The sequence below is a fragment of the Zootermopsis nevadensis genome, unplaced genomic scaffold (assembly GCF_977971745.1).
Source record: "Zootermopsis nevadensis isolate Lab colony 2312 unplaced genomic scaffold, Znev_1.0 Znev_ptg000018l, whole genome shotgun sequence".
NCBI lineage: Eukaryota > Metazoa > Arthropoda > Insecta > Blattodea > Termopsidae > Zootermopsis > Zootermopsis nevadensis.
The window spans coordinates 7,056,103-7,072,039 of record NW_028259150.1 but is presented as its reverse complement, the minus strand read 5'-3'; the positions used below and the strand labels follow the sequence as shown (position 1 = coordinate 7,072,039).

The 15,937-nt window shown below is 38.7% G+C and overlaps 1 protein-coding gene across 1 annotated transcript in view; it reads right to left on the bottom strand.

Moving 5' to 3' along the window:
• The window catches only part of Sgt1 (suppressor of G2 allele of skp1), a 96,643-nt gene that overhangs the window by 20,667 nt on the left and 60,039 nt on the right, over positions 1-15,937 (bottom strand). Inside the window, exon 2 of the mRNA XM_022070472.2 lies at positions 6,696-6,764. The gene's annotated coding sequence lies outside the window, so the exon portion shown is untranslated. The remainder of the gene's footprint in view (positions 1-6,695; positions 6,765-15,937) is intronic.

Genomic DNA, 15,937 nt, shown 5'->3' with positions numbered 1-15,937 from the left:
ATACTCATTCGTATAAATCACATTAAAATCTGTAACATTTATTTGAAGTATTTTTCGGGATCTTGCATAGAATATTTAAAGAAATACATGGACGATTAGTGTATGTTCCTCTGCTGTCTTATTTCCATGGTCTAAGTTCTACCTCGAGCAGCCATATAAAGACTTCCCCACGTTAATTTAAACCAACACGTAGTTTTTTAACCAACTTTTGGAGGATCCATTTTAATACCACCCTCTAATTATGACACTCAAACTGGTCCTTGGTCTCAATGACTTTTGTTGTTGCTATCATTTCATCTAGTCGAATGCATTTATTTTGCTTCAATGCTTTAATATTTTTTATTTACATCTTTCTCTCTCTCTGTTTACATGTTTCCTTCTTTAGTTTTATTTCCTTTCTTTTTCAGACCTAATCCCTTGAGACCGAAAAAATCACAATCTATACATCGGCTGATTTTTAAAAGTGTTTCTTTTGCATTCTTTCCGTTCATTTACCTCTACTGTCGTGCAGATGCAAGGAGAACTTACTGTAAGTGGAAATCACAGTAACACATTGTACCCAAAGTCTGGTGTGAGACGACCCCAGTCTGCTGCTTGTATTTATAAGCATTAACCAAATAATGTTATATACTTGTGTTCTGCACCAGAATGTATCTTAACAACCTCGTTTGATTTTTATCGTAGGATTGGTGTGGAGACTGAATAGAGAGTGTTATTTAACTGCAAGAACACTGATTTATATATATGGCACCTAAACCAGCAAACAACAGCAACAAAAAACACATAGTAGATTATTCTTCACATTTTATTGGCAAATTTACGACATTATATGCTTTTACACTCACTGCCATTATAATACTGCATCATGGAGCCTTGATCTTTTATGTTCTGGTGGTGATTCTTATTGGGAGATCATGAGACTGGGTTTATATTTTTGGTATATTTCTGCCAGTTTTATGGCGAAAAAAGTAGCAGGCATTCTGTGTCCCCTAACAGCTTTTACTAATGGTTTCTCGACAATAGAAGTTGCATGGGGTGAAGACAAGGGAAGGAGTTACGTGTCAGCCATTTTATATCAATGTGAAAAAATACCTGACCCTCCTGCTTCCAGTCCCTTTAACACAATCAGTTCTGTATAGCAAACGCCTATGGATTTGTTTGATGGGGGGTGGGGGGGCAGTGAAAAGAACACGCGTTTCGCGCACGGGTGCATCGACACATACAAAAAACGTTGAAGTTACTGGGGGCCCCAAGGTTAAGTTAAAAGTTATAGCTTTTTTATATTCTTTTGAGGGAAGACAAATATTGATATAAATATTCGGAAAGAAGATATTATGTTAGCATTATGGGATTACCAACAGGGCAACTGTTGACAAAACCGGTCCTCTCTGGTTTCGACTTTGTTTTAAGTAATGATTTCTTTCCACAGAACAAACAAAGATATCAAATGGGCAAGAAAGCTGTTGTCTCTCCAAAACACCCTACGATATTGTTACTTACTCTTAATGACATGCGACAGTAATAAGCACAACAACAACAACAACAACAACAATAATAATAAAGTAACGAAATGAAACCGAGTGCTCTTTCTCTGAAAACACATTTTAGGCTTCTGAAGATTTTTCCTTCTTCGGAACACTATTAACGAACTGCGTGCTTCAATGTGCCCGTACGTTTCCTGACTCAACTACAAAAGTGTAAGACATTTGCCGATCGATTTTCATCGCAGTCGGTATGGACGCCATACCGCTTGATAACTTCCCATCTTCAATATTATTATCTTTCTACAACAAACCACAATGTCGTAACTTAACGAAATTGTGAGGTGGCAGCTATCCCAGCACAGTTGACAATTCAGATCAGACGTTTTCCATGGAAGTTTCGGCCAGTGGCGGCTCGTGGGTCTGATCAGTGGTAGTGCTGGCAAGGGAAAAAAATCTGAATAGTATTTCAACACGTAACAATATAAATAAATGAAAAGTAAATTTACATCAGGAGAAAACCCATACGTGATCGACGATGTTTTAACAATTTGTAAGTCCGGAAGAGGGCGGCCTTGATTTTTTACATCATTTTTCACTCAAAGACAAATTTGGAAAAAGTAATTTTCCGTAATTATGATACACTTCCTTTGCTCATCATTATTAGAGCTAAAAATAGTTAGCACACAGAATTATTGAACACTCATTAACAATAACGACGAAGGAGTTTGATACAGAAACCAGTCTAAATCACGTGGTACCGGGAAGGGCGTTTTCAATAAGCCGGCTGTGGGGACTGCAGCTCCGATACGCACTGTACCAGTGAACTGCCCCTCACTCCACCGCCCGCTGCGCTCACTACTTTTGACCGGCTAACCGCGCTGAAATCCTTGCAGCCGGGGGATAACCCCGTTCTGCTTCGCACTTCTCGCCCGTGGACTTACTATCAGTTCAGCCGATTAGTGGATAATGATAACGTAAGGGGCAATATTAAAATAATGATATAGAGGAAATAAGTTATTACAAATTATATAAACACAAAAAATAAATGTTTCAACTTTTGAAAAATTATAGGGGGTGCTGCAGCTCTTATGGACGGACTGCCACTGGTTTCGGCGATTCCGACATGCCGCGAGAGTAAACCACAGCCAATTGTCTAACAAAGCCTGGATGGCTGAAGGTGGCTGATGATGCATCGTATCTGATCAGTTCTGCTGTGTTAAGATGTAATGAGTACCACTGAAGCACGAAAATCAGACAGAAGACTTATTTCTTGTTTTTCAAATCTTCGGTGTGCTAATACATGTAGCCCCCCCATTTCATTGTTCAATTACAAACTAACTTTACCTTTACGGCATTAAAAAGGCAAGATTTGTACAATTAAAGTCTTTTCTGTTTCTGTAATCACCTAGTTAGAAACGTTAACTTGTGGCCAGTTGCAAGTTAGAAAAATTCCAATAACAAATGTTTTGCTGTACAGGCTATTTCCTTTGACTGCGCAGACGCGAGAGATATAATGTCTGCGTTTAAAACGGACCTCATTTACAGTTAAGCCCGCGGGCCATTGTGTAGGAATAATTAACTAAAAATAACAACACAATGAACCTGCTACTACGCAAGCTATGTCTTGCAAATGCCATATTTGTTTTCTGAACGAACGTTTGTTTCTGGTTTTGAAGTGTGTCTGTCAATATTGTCGATTATCAATAGAGAGAGAGACAGTAAACAAGTACTCGGGGTTTAGAAATGTCAAAAACAAAGTTTCCTTTTTGATTAAACTTATAATTTAGCCAAAATCCTGTATTTTTATAGTTCCAGTATTAGATGGTTATTAGAGCTTCTATGGTGTAATTGAATATGGCATTCTGTGAATTCTAAGGCACTTTTAGGTACGCATATTAAAGAAATTATCAAATATATTACACCCTTCATTTATAGGAGTACATTCAGAATAAAGAGGCAGTTATAGGACGTATTAAATCATTATGTGAGGTTTATCAGAAATAATCAGACCAACCAGTTCAGTACAATGGAAAACTGCACACCATATTTATCTATGATAAATTTCAACATCTTATTCTCATTTACATCCTCATTTCCAAAAGATCTCTCTCTATGGTCTCTTATGAAAAATCTATACCATAAAATAGAATTTTAATTTTCACGGAAATTCAAATTTTAGAGATCCTGGTATAAAATAAAAATGTTTACTACAGACCTATAACATCTGATGTTCTCAACGCAGCGAAGTAATGCCGTGTGGGCTCGTGAGTGGGTATCAACGTTTCGGAGGAAAACACAGCCTTAATGTTCAGTTCACTCGAGGTCACAGCTCAGAAGATCACCATGGACAAATATTTGTATTTAATACAAACCTATGTACAACTGGATTTGGGGGGGGGGGGGGGAGAGAGAGAGAGCAGCCCATTGAACATATGCCTGCTTGGCTTACCACACTTAGAACACCAACCGCAATTTAAGCGGCCGTATTATAATCAAATGCGACGTGTGTTTCAGTATATCTTTAAAAAATGTTAAATCTATGCGAACAATTCATAACTATTTAGCAGATTCTTAACGGCAGAAGTTTCTCTCCAGCCCTCCTGGTTCGAGGTGGTGCCCAAGTGCCTCTATCCAGTCCCCAGGCCTTAAGTTTTCCAGGCTTTACTTAGCAGTAAATAAAATGTGTTTTATATAATTCGTAAACGACCTATGGAAGACTTACATAAATATTTGCTTTGCTTATAGCCTCTTTCAGGTTGGGCTTGTTGGCAATCTGTTCCCCGAAACGAGCAGCTATGAAGAGATGGCTGTCTATAGAAATCGCTTTGTTTGCACAAACTATGTTTGCTATGAAGGAGTGAGGAGGGCAACAAGAGAACTTGAGGGGAAAGTCCATATTGATTTGTAGTGGATTTTTCTGGGGATTCTGTGAACCCGTATTATCTTCTTAACATTCGTATACTGACATTCTGTAGAACTGGTACTTAAAATTGCTTTGCAGGAATCGTATCTACAGATGGTGGGAAATAAATATGGCGTTGCAAACGGCTGAAAGGAATTTCTAAGGAATTTTAAGGTATGATTTGAGACATGAGACCGTATTTATCAATGGATGTATGTAAGAGAATGAAGTGAAGTTGAATTTCATTCGCGAGTAAGCATCGTGTTTAGGAAGAGCAGGCCTGCAATTGAATTGAGTGTAAAGTCCTGTAGGAACTGAGAGATGTCAGATTCTCACGGCGCGAGTCTGAAGACAACTGTCTTCTGGGCTGTTGCGTCGTGTAGTGTGCTAGAAGTTTCCGGACGTTTCAGAAGCGCTCGCTGCCTTCATTATAATAGCGATTTTTTAAATTCATGACTATTTATATTCTGTATTTCAAACATAGGATTTGTGTCACTAATAGTAAACAGAGACTCATCTTGATGGAGTCGGATTCTTCCTGTCAAGAGGTGCTAAAATTAAATTCAAAATAAGAATGAAAAGTGCGCGCTGACCGCTGTGACGAGATTCTTCACATTTAAATAAACTAGTAACGTAAATTAAAATAACTCACCTGATCAGCCTGAAAACTGAAAAACAGAATACAGGCGGGTTGATGTGTAAGCTATTGAACTTAAAACAGGCTAAACATAGCTCGGCCTTCCGACAGACAAACCCCCGTCCAAGGAGTCTTGCTCACTCCTTGCTAAATGTCTAAACTGATTCATAATTTCAGAACTAATTCTGAATTTGAACAGGCCACAAGACCTAATCGTAAGAGTTGATGATTATAAACATTGTTTATGTGGTAACGCACGATGAAGCTACAAACGGTCAAATCGAATAAAATTAAATACGTTTGATTTGATGTGGAGTAATTTTGTAAAATAAATCTCTGCAGGTTTGAGTGAAAAACCTAAAATATCCTGAATGTGTTAAGTTCCTTTTAACAGCGTTTCGGGTTACGTAATCGCGCGAATATAAGACACGATGAAACCTGCCTAATGTACCACCCGTCGCGTTTCTTATTCAGCTGTCAACAACAGAACATCCACAGTTCTCACGCACCTACACCTTCAGTAAGGGTGCTGGAGAAAAGGAGGTTCTCCAAAAGAGGAATTCTTGCCTGGATGAAGTATCAGATGAAACTTCAGCGCAATGCTTCTGGAGTTGCCACAACTAAACTCTCTGACCGAAGAGCATCTCCACAAATCAATACGTACTAACAGGAAAACCGAAGATCAAAGTAAATTTTACTTAAACTTTTGAGTGTAAAATGCATTTTGTGGTTGTCGGGACATTGCGGTAGAGCAGCTGGAATATCTTCTTTGAATTGGAGGAACTCTCGGATAGCATCTCGGCCCGTAGACCGGATATCTAGAGATTTTTCATGCTTTTTCTCCGTTGAAGCAAATGCCAAGTTAGAACCTTAAAACGGGCCATGATCGCGCCCTTCATATCTTGTCAGATTCACCGGTCATACGATAACTGTACCTAAGCTACGTAGCCTATCCAGCTGGAAACGCGTAATTAAATTAATTAAATATGTGATAAGCGCACAGACTTGTACAGAACTCTGGCACTCAGAGCATGTCGACTTCTTAAACGTCTCACCGGAATGGCTTTGGCAAAGCGATCATACAGTAACACACACGGGCTCACAATCCACCTCTCGACTGCAACACCAACATTCTTTCTTAGTTTATACGATGACGCTCTCAGCTCTTCACATTATGTAACATCTAACAGGGACATAACTACGAACGGTAAATTGTGAAGTGTGACAAAAACGTTCACTTCCCGTTGTAAGACATTATCGCAGAATTTATCTAGAAGTACTGAGAAAATCATATCCGGCCTCCATGACGACTATCTAACCCAGGATATGTGACATACGAAGCAGAAATGCTGACCTCTGTCAACTGCAGCCTCCGGCCCCGTGACGGGAACTGAACCCCATGCGATCAATTCCAAGCCCAGCCCTTCTGTTCATAGTATACGTAACGTAATCAGGACAATTTGCAGTAATTAAAATCGCTTTCAGATAGTTATATTCGTGTACAAATTAAATTTTCAGTAATTAAATTAGCTTCCAGAAAATTATATAGCCTACGTAATCCTGGAATGTTTCTGCAATGCGTAAAAAATATTGCTACTTTCTCACAGGTTGGTTGTTATTGTTACCGAAGAGAAACATCGCAGAGCTTCGTTTATTCAGGGGAAGTACTTACTTGGCTGCATCCACAATTCCATTGTGTCGTGTTAACTGTTTTATACCTCTGAGCAGCTTGGGGCTGTAGCTGTGGAAAGAAAAAAAAACAGCATTAGTTTTGGTGTATTAGCTTTTTTATTTTCCTTTTATCTGCCTGATTATCCCTCTTTTATCCTTGTGTCTGTCCATCCTTTACGGAATGAACCTCCCATATCGCTCTAGGAGGTTAATGATGGACTGGGCAGTCCCAGTTAACAAAGTGAGGTTCTGTTCTAAGTCTTTATGTAAGATTAAGTCTGAAATACAGGACGTTTTATAACCAGGAGCTATGTGATGTGTACATGGCTTCGATGGGCTGTCATTCATGGAGGCAGTATTACCTCTGAAACGTTGGTAAACATCTACCATACTACACGGCGCGACAACCCAGAAGATGGAAATCTTCATATTCACCGCTGTGAAAACCCCAAATCTTACAAGAAAATCTATGCACAAACACAGGATTCATGGCACTGCCTTCAATTGTCACATGTTATTTAATTAAATTAAATGCATTTAATTCAATTTTGATGTGCTGTTTTATTTTTTGTTAACATTGAGTGTTGTAACATCTCCCACTCGTCATTCCTTATAACTTTAGCCCACTTTCCGCCCAGGTATGTGCATTATCTGCACGCCTATACACGTGTGTGTCTTCTCCCCTAACTACTTGACAGGCAAAAAAGAAAACCTAAGTTGGTCAAAACTGGGCCTAACATTTGAGAAGACTTTATTTTCATAAATAATCTACTATCGACAATGCCAACGTGGCGGTAATCTATTTTCTGATTCAGTAGGGCCAAATATGCCACTTAATATAACTAACTAACTAACTAACTAACTACCTGACTAACTAACTAACTAACTAACTAACTCCCTGATAGTAAAACCCGAAGGTCCAACACCAACACCACTTAATATAAGAAAGCAAATTATGTGTAAAATGTTTGAGAATGCTTTCCAAAATGTCTTCTTCTTTAAATGTTATAAAGTGTAATGATAAAGTTTCTGAATCCACATGTTTGCTATAGGCAATCCTGATCGCCAGTGAATAATAGTTTATCTCAGCGACACAGACTAAACTACATCAAGCTTTTGAAATTCTGAATCACTGTGCACACACACACAGTTTCCATTCTCTTGCCTGAAATAGTTACACGCCTTATAAATTATGTTTCTTATATCTTTCTATTCAAAATATGTCACGTGGGTCCTTGGTCTTCTATTTATAAAATTACATTAGTCTCAAACGTTTTATTATCACACACAAGTATTTTACGTTGTGGAAGAAAGCATACAGTGTAAGTGTCGAAGACTGAGTAAAGTTGATTCTATTTTAACCGAGGGGCAACGCAACCAACAGTCCACTCTGCAACCTCCGCGTGCCTGAAAGCAGGGTACGGCTGACTGGTTACACGCCTACTAGAATCTCTCTATAAAAACGATCAGCCATTGTTGGCTTTAGTGATGCACTGGGCTCAGCTCATCCTATTGTTGTACGAAGCGGGCAAGATACGCGCACTCTGGGGATGGGGTTGGACCGGGGGTAAGCTGGATACGTACAGTATTGTTCTCTGTCAATATACGCCCCAGCTGGGTGGTTACGAGAAGAGGAGGTAGCGGGTTGGAGTCAATGACACAAGCAAATCCAAGAGAGGCCTCAAGAGGGCAGACAATTAATTCTCCTGCATAATATCGTGCATTTTTGTAATGTCTGTGTTCTTCGCACGATGCGAATAAAATGAATCCTAACTGGATGGTAGTGTAGCGCGCATTTCATCCCCGAAAATTTTCTTTGCCCAAAAACAAAAATTGGAGAATTCTGGCTGACCTAACTCGACAAAATTTCTCAAAAATTGCTTATCTTAAATAAATATCAATCTCATCACTTTCGACGCTCTGTGTATTTAATGAAGCTCTAGAGGGAAGACTGTTTCCTGTAGAATATGTTTACGGCTGTGTTGATTAAGGAAAGGAACAAAGGTACGAATCGGGTAGGAGGTTGGGTGGGCCCCAGAGTCGGACTGAACATTGTGACTAAGCGAAAAATCGTGTTTTACCCGGAACTGAATCCCGGTCTTCCAGTCCACAGCCTAGTCACGGTACTGAGCTAACAGATACGAATCTATAATTAATTAATAAGTTATGTTTCAATAATCATTTATTACACGATCTTTGCACAAATCCACAGAACGACCTCATATGAGGAGGCTGGATCTATATATCAATTCTCCTTAATATTTCTTATCCGATATTACTGAACTGATTTTGAGTACTGAAGATGTGTGCTTAAATTTGGCAGCTCGCATTAATATATCCTGTCATTCTAACACAACACTTAATTTACACGAAGCTCAACGTTATAGATTTTTTTAAAAGCGACTTGTCATATAGAAAATCAGCAGGTCTAGGCCTACGTTTTACAAAAAGTTCATCTAATTAATATCTGAAAATCTTAGGCAAGAATTGGTTTTTGATATGTTGTTTGGGGCTTATGTAAAGATCTGTTAAGTGGGTCCCCTTTCACTGTCTTTCTGTCATTACTAGGTTAGCAGTAATAGATTTCTACCTTCAATAAACGAACATAAAAACAAACAAGGTATAAAAATCACAAGCAACAGTTTTGGAAAATGTGTTCTAGTAAACAGACCTATACATTTCCACTTGCTATGTCTTGTAAACTCTAAAGTTTAAAGCAGAATTTGACTTTCTACACTTAAAAACAAACAGACTGTTGTCTTTTATTAGACGATAATGTTTGCCGCTTTAGTTAAATAGATATCTTAACCCTTTCCAGCCTTCTAGTGACGAGCAGACTGGAACTAACTTGACCAGGTTTCCTCTCCCCCACTTCGCCTGATGCCAGACCCATACATTCATATGCGCGTAACTGTATTCAAATGAGCGAATGATTTGTGTAGCGGGATTATATTAATATTATACTCACACTGTTTGCACAGCGTACTACGCATTAAGAAAACATCAGACTGCTATTGGAAAATGAGAGTTTCAATAAGCTATAAAGGAAACCAGACATTTAAATTAGTATAAACGAACAGCGTGCTTCCTCTTAGCTTGAATTTCTGTATCATATTCGAAACACCTACACGATTAAATGATGACTTGAAGTGAAGTATTTTGTCTACACTGTTTTCTCGCAGCGCTTGTCTGTAGTTTAATTCGGAGATGTTCTGGAAAATAACATTTTAAACTTCCACGCAACAAGTTGTTACCTAAATTAAATTGTTTAAATAGACTTTGTCCCTTCTTTACATTCGTTTTAATTCTTGCTTAATTATTCTCAGAAAACACACATTTTACTTGTAAACTGTGCAGGCATGCCCAATTAGGCTTCTCAGACACTGGAATCGCGTGTTCGAATCCCACTCGGGGTGTGCATATGTGCACTCTAACGCTTCATAGTTTGCAATCTTCACCAATGAGGTCTAATATTATGTCGATAACATCAAGGAGAATAAGATAAGCAGGGCATGTATTATGCAATGGAGAGATGAGAAATGCACACAAAAGTTTGGTCGGAATGCCTGAAGAGAAGAGATCACTTGGGAACCCTAGACTTTGTGGAATGATATTAAAATGTATCCTGAAGAAACAGTGTTTAAAGACATGGACTAGTTTCATCTGGCTCTTTTCAGCACAGAGTTGAATATTCGGCTTCCATAAAGGAGTGAAAATTTCTTGGCTAGCTAAGTGACTGCTCGCTTTGCAAGAACTCCGCTCAGAAGAGTTTGTAGTTTACTGGGCTGCTAATTAAAGCAATCTGTATGTCTTCACTACATTCAGTCAATATTTTTGGAGAGAGTATACAGACAGATGACGTTGGGTGGCCTGCGCTGTGTGCCTTCTCAGCAAACATCAGGCCTCTTTCAGCCTTTTCTCCGGATCAGCTGAGGTGTGTTTGCTCTAGTTTTGCCTTTACTGTTTTTTGTTGGTGTAACAGAGGTTTGTAGCCGGGGGTGGGGATGATGCAGAAGGGGTAGTGAGGTCCTTCCGCATGGAGAATTCTGTATGCCTGCGTGTTTTCAGCAATTTGTCGAGGCGTGACTGAAGGGCTGGAAGAAAGGTTGGTGTCTGCTAATGTTGCAGCTGAATCGTATTTCGCAATACAAAATACATTTCATTTCCCTTCATTACGGTATCAAGTCGTTAACCAGGAGACGTTACATTCATAGTCTGTCACTAAATCTTACCGACGCTCTGTTGCAATCAGTTGTCGTAAACGGTTTCTAACGTGAGTAGGCTATAATGGTTACACACGTTCAACAGACATCATGCCTTATTTACCCTAAATAATTATGTTGTTTCTATACACAGAATGCAATTGTTCTAAAATCTTGGTTGAGGGTTGTTGGGGGGGGGGGGGATTCGGAACGCACCGCTGTAACGCAGGCAGGTGACCAAATGTTGCGAATGTAACCGTCACCATTATCCGACCCCACTTCCATCAACCCTGTTATTCTACGTCACAACGATTAGTTAAAGAAGACAGAAATTCTACTGCTCTGCTGAAGGGCGTGTATTCTTCTAACGCGTTTTTAGGAATCGTATTAGCTTTAGTTGAATAAAAATGTCCTTGGATATTTTTATTTAAATAACTCACCATCGTCACGAACGTTTAGATTTGATTAACTTTAGTGTTTATTTACATCTAAAGTAAAAAAATTTCGTGGCACAAGGCCATACACCCACTGATACAAATGTTGTATAAAGAACAGTAACAAAAGGACTAATAAATAGCCTGTTGATGTAATGACAAACTACTTGTTCCTTTCTAAGAAAATCGGTAAATCTGCAGTTGAGCTTCAAGTAAAGTATGGTTTATATTCAACAAACACAAATCGAAATTAAATTCAGTCGACAAAATTTAATTTACATCCCCAAAACCATATTTTACCAAATTCCGATCAGTATTTTCGGACATGAAACGTCTGGACGGAAGGACACTGCGGTCAAACCTTTCTCATCTACCGAAATTCGCGGTTCAAATTCTGCTTTGTATTACGGAGGTCCTCGTTTCAAACCTCAGCTATACTGATAATAAAGTTTTCTTGATTCTCCTCAGCCCCTCAAGATATTCGGTCTACATGTCAGTCCAGCGTAACCTTCTATCAACATGAGCATGCCAGTATAAATCGTGAAGGTCCTCGCTGTGTAAAATCCTCCATTCCCGTCTGGTTAAAATAATTTTAAGAACACTTTTCAAACATCTGTAATTTACGCTTATGTTCCTCCCTCTAAGTAACAGACAAAATATCACAACTCTTTAACTGTAACAAAGTTGCTGTGGGCCAAAAACATATAGTAATTTAGTTCAGTTTCCTCTGGTTCTCCCTCTCTGGTCTGGCTGAAAGGCGACAATAACAGGTTTCTTACAGAAGACAGCCATCTTCAGACTCACCGGCGTTAAAACCTCAAATCCTACAGGTTTCTTATACAAAGCCACTGGGACACTTTGCAAGCAATCACTATGCGGAACTGTAGTAATAACTGCGATAAGAAACATTTATTTTAGTGTAGTATATTTGAATGAAATTCCGTACGAAGAACGGATTCTTTTGCTGTTATGTATATTTAAGAGAGACAGAATGTAAATACATAACGTAGGCCTATATATATTCTTGAAACACTAAAGATCAGAAAGCAAGATCTGGCATGAAATTCTGGAAACCATATTCGGGCCATGTCGAAGTCTTTAGCTGAAAATAAAAGTTGATTCAGTGTCACATAAAGTACGCAGTTCCTTGTTCATCCAGAATTCTGCAGGCCGTCCCCTGCCCCTCCACTCTCTTCCCATGTCCCCCCGCGCTCTCGCTCCAAGCCGCACGGCACAGTCCTTACAACTCAATCTCGGGCCTGCGTTTGACAAATTAAATTTCATCAATACGTTGATTAATGGGAGAAATCCAACAGCCAGCATAGCTCTGTCTCCCTTCAACCCCCCACCCCCCACTGAGGGGTGAAGTGCCCACCCTCCCAGTTTGGCTCACTGGCTTATAGCTAACCTCTTTTTTAATCCATTCGCGTTCACGAAATCCTTTTTGTGTGGTTTTATCCATCATCAGCGGCTGCTCCTGATTTTTTTCCATATGGGGTTTTCTCCTTTATATTAAATGATAAATGATGTTTTTAAGGGAGGGGGGTGGCAAGTTTAAAAAACTGAGAAATTTTCCCTCTGAGTCCATTTCGAGTGAAATGTAGCGGAAAGAACCCTGTTGACGTACAGGGAATTGCGTGGTTGTTCTGCAGCGGAGAACAGAGAAAGAAAATGAAAAGGAGCTTCCTCGCATGGAGAGCAAGAGAGAGAGAATCTTTGGTGATAGAGGCAGCAAAATGCTGCCAAGCGTTCCTTCATTTTTAAACAAGAGTGGATAGGTATAAGCCAACTGAAGTACACCTACTGCCCAAATACTTTCGTTCATCATAATCCTTGATGTTCATTTCCTACAGTCAGATACGTATCATCGTCGCAGAGTTAACCATAGGACGAGGCTTGCACTGCATATGTTCAATGCTATTCTTCCTTATTTCATTAAACACAGACAAATGAAAGATTTGTCGCCTATCTATATTCATACGGTGCAAAATCCCAGATCATCGTGAGCTTAGAGGTTCTGAGGGCGGTGAGGATGATAATGTTCCGGAGTGTGATTTGTGGACTCGTCAGTAGATACCAATGTTTCCCGTTTTCCGTCTCCATCTTCAGGGCATGAAGATGGTGACAGCATTTTCATCCGAAAATCTGTTATCTGTCTACTCAGATTATCATCTGAATAGAAAAATGTTTCCGAAAATCGTAGTTCTTAATGTGGGCTACATTCTATGTCATGTTAAGTTTCTATGTTAGTTTGTTTGTTGAGGTAAAGGCGTATCAGCACGTATGGCCAATACATATCTGTAGCAGTCTGCATCATCCCAGGACGGTAGGCCAAAATGTAATAACAATAATATCGAGATATGATTTCTATGCAAACTCTACCCCTCTTTCTTCTCCGTAAGGACTGAGTGCTTTGAATTCCGTTCAGAGGCTCAGAATTCACGTGTTCATTCGATCTACACCTGTCTCAATACGTCTGTCTCTTCTATTAACTTATATTACATATAAGAGTATGCAATTTTATCTGTCTCGTCTTCTTGCATTCTGCCTCCACTATGTTTTGATGACAATTCTGTGTGCCCTCATCTGTATTTGTAGTTTCAAGTTTCCGTCCATTTCTTCATTGTGAAATCTGTCTATTTTAATAAATATATATATATTTGGTAAATTAGCATAGTTATAATATATAACTTCCCATGTGGCCTTTGTGGTTATCACCGGGAGTTCAGTAGAACATTATCTAAAATAAACATCATGTGATAATTATAATAATTTGTAGTTTATTAAATATCACAAGTCGCGCTTTGTGTCTTAACTAATATAAAAGTGGGCTACATAAATTTGTATTTTCTTTTGCTTGCCAATAAGACTCGTTGGGCAATAGCAAGAAGTGAGCTGAAGTACCCGGATATTTCCAGCGCAGATGTTATTAATGATATTTCTTCACTCATAGGAAACCATTTTTTAACCTCCGCAATCCCATTCTCGCCAGGAATCCCCGCAGAGCTGTTGATTTGTCACACCCGACTTTCATATTAGTATTGTATTTTATTTTTTGTGACGTAAAAGGAGGGGGTTGTCAGTTCTCTATGCGACATCCAAGAAAAATTGACTTTCAATCCTACAAAACTGGTCGGCTTCTTGGCTTACAACCTTCTGTGACAAATGTCGAATGCCTTTATTTCATATAAGAATATGTAAGAAACTCATTTCCCTATAATTTCTGTCAAAACGGTTTGAGAGAGCAGATTGTGTGGCCAGATGACATATCACCCTCGAGATTTCTCCCTTCCAAAATATATCATAATATATTAATCTACAGAGTAATATCATTAACGCGTAAAATCGCTGATTCTTTTATTTCCTAACATACGCGTTCTGAAATTTCTTGATGTATCATCAAGTCTTCCCTACTGGATTGTGCATAATGATATGTAATTGCATATAAATTTTTCATTTAAATATCTATATAATGTGTATACGAAATCATTTTACTCTTTACAAAATTAACCATTTATATTTTAAATCGCTGTTTCGTGGAAAACTAAAAATATTTTACATAGCCCACTGTTGCATGCACCTACAGATCACGGTTGCCAATTATTTAAAATCACAAACCTAACACGTTATTTTTATTTCTGTATTGTTTACTAAATGTTATCTCACATTTATCATGTTTATATATTACCTAAAAAGTATTGCTCAAAGGTATCCACCAGACGTAATGTCATATCTTTAAAATTTCAATATGTCCTCTTTTCTACATGTGGCATATTAATACTTAAACAAAATGGATATGTTCCTTCGATCTCCTTAATTAACCGAACACATTGGTATAATGATAACACTCAAGACTTCCTTTCGGGGGGGGGGGGGTTACCCAGTAGGAATCTAACGGGGTTACCAACTATCTTGAAGTTTCTCGTGGTTTACTTCAGCCTGCCCAGACTAACGACCTTCAAATAGGCCAAAATTGCCTCTTTATAAGTCTCTATTAAATTCAGTAGTGAATTACTGCGATTTATTCTTACCTCTTGAATTAATAAATGTCTGTTTGCCAGTTAATTTCATTACAAAATACACTTAGCTGTGAAAAAACGTGTCTGGTAACATCAGAAAAATTATAATAGGGAGAATTTTGATATTGATCATAACAAATACATATATTAATAACTTTGCTTTTTTATTTATAATAACGTAGCCGCAGTGGATGAATTGAATGGGGGTAGCGAGGCAGAGACAGTCAGTGAATAGTAACGGTAACAAAAGGTTGATTTAGCCAGTAGATTTGTAAATTGAACATTTCATTTGCAGTGACAGGTAGGTAGGTAGCAGTCACACACAAACAGGCGCTGGTTGGCAGGCAGTTGCCCGAGATAGACAGGACGGCTGATGGCTTCACTGCCTGGCTTTGGCAACAGCAGAATAACACAGCGATAATCGAATATTTTCAGAATTACATACACAGTACTAGATTATATTCAGAGACCGCACTGTTAAACTCCAGTCCATTTGCTGCACAAGACCGAAATACATGATCCAATTAAATTTGTGAGACGATTAATATTAACAGGCCATTATAGTCCCTCTGGTCTAAGTTGCCGTCT